Source organism: Chaetura pelagica, unplaced genomic scaffold (genome assembly GCF_000747805.2).
Source record: "Chaetura pelagica isolate M959 unplaced genomic scaffold, ChaPel_1.0 scaffold840, whole genome shotgun sequence".
In the NCBI taxonomy this organism is placed as follows: Eukaryota; Metazoa; Chordata; class Aves; order Apodiformes; family Apodidae; genus Chaetura; species Chaetura pelagica.
The window spans coordinates 112,357-114,039 of NW_009951813.1; positions in this window are offsets into that span (position 1 = coordinate 112,357).

Genomic DNA, 1,683 nt, shown 5'->3' on the forward strand with positions numbered 1-1,683 from the left:
GGCAGTGTTGAAGGGCAGGTTGGATGGGGCTTGGAGCAACCTGGGCTGGTGGGAGGTGTCCCTGCCCATGCAGGGGGGTGGGACTGGGTGATCTTTAAGCTCCCTTCCAACCCAAACCATCCCATGATTCTATGAAATGGCTGGGGAGGGGTAATGCTGATAGTACAAGGAAATCTCTGCTGCTCTGGGAGAGGAGCTGCCCTGGGGCCCAGGAGCAAGTCATGTTCTTGCAAAGTGCACCCCAAAACCCTCTCAGTGCCTCTGCCACCCCCTTCCTAAGGCTTGAACGAGCAGGGACAGGGCAGTGTGTCCAGCACCACTGCTGGCACCTCAGGCTCTGCATCCCCTTCCTGCTGGGTTAACCTGGCTGCTCCGTGGGAGCCACTTTGCCCCCACCCCAGAGCTGTGGGTGCCGAGGGACTGAGGTTCCCTCTTCAGCCCAGCCCTTCCTCCAGAGCCACATCCCTGCTCGGGCTCCGTGTGCCCGCAGGGGCTGCAGCCTGTGCCCCTGCCACACCTTGTGGAGCAGTTTGTGTCCCCGTGGGCACGCGGCTCCTCTCGGGGGGGGGGTGAGCAGACACCATGGCCCCCCAGCTTGTGGCAGTGCTGCTTGTCCCTCCTGTCCCTTGCCCAGAGCTGGGCACGTGTCCCTTCTGCGTGCGGTGCTGGTGACAGCGGCTCAGCAGCAGCAGCGAGATGTCCCTCGGCATCCACCTCTTGCTGTGCTCGAGCTGCTGTGCGGGCGGCGGGGGCCTCGCCCGTCCCCCCGCTTGGCTTTTGCCTGATGCTCAAGAGAAACTTCAGGCCTTCTGGGGCGGGTTTGAAACCCTGCCGAGGACAGAAAAAGTGCCTTCTCATCGGCGCGCTGCTCTGCCCGGGCTCTGCTCCCTGCCTGGCAGCAGCTGGAATTGTCGGCAAAAAAAACGGCCCCTCCGGAGCTGCTGCTGCTGCCTGAGGATCCGATCTCTCCGAGGGGAAGGGGAACATCAGCCCATCTCCCAGCTCAGCTCCAGCTCTTCTCAACTCCTGCCCCTCCTTTCATAGCTCAGCTCCATCTGCGGCCGTTCCCGGGGGGCAGGGCAGGAGGTCCCCAGCCTGGAGGGCAGGTACTGTCCTTTCTGTGCCCGGTGCTGTTTTCCCTCTCTGCGTGTTCCCAGCTGTGGGAAGAGGCTCCAGACCGTGGTGGCTGGAAGTTTGGGGTGCAAATTGGCTCTTGGCCAGGCTGGGTGCTGCGGGTTGCAGGTGTGGGGGCTGTTTGGAGTGTGGTTCAGGTGGGGGGGATGAACTCGCCCACCCCCAGCTGGGGTGTCTATCCACGAGCTGCCTGGGCAGGATTTGGATGTGCTGGTTGTCCCTTTGTGCATTTATTTTGTCATGGAGAGGTTTGTGCAGGGCTCTGAGTCAGGCTTTGCTGGGAGATGCTGCAGCTCTCCAGGCTGAGCCTGGGAGCAGCCCTGCTGCTCAGCCAAGGACACGGGGCTCCTGTTTCTGGCTCTTGGGGTCCCTTATGCTACCCCTGGGCTGGTGGGGACAGCCATGGGGGGCTCGGTGGGTCTGGTGGGGTCCCTCTGAAGTGGTTGGCCCGTCTGTGCTTTTCTCCCCACTAGAGGCTGCTGATGAACAGAGGATTTTTCTTTCCCTGCCTCTGACAGAGCAGCGGGGTCTTGGATTTGGAGGGCTGAG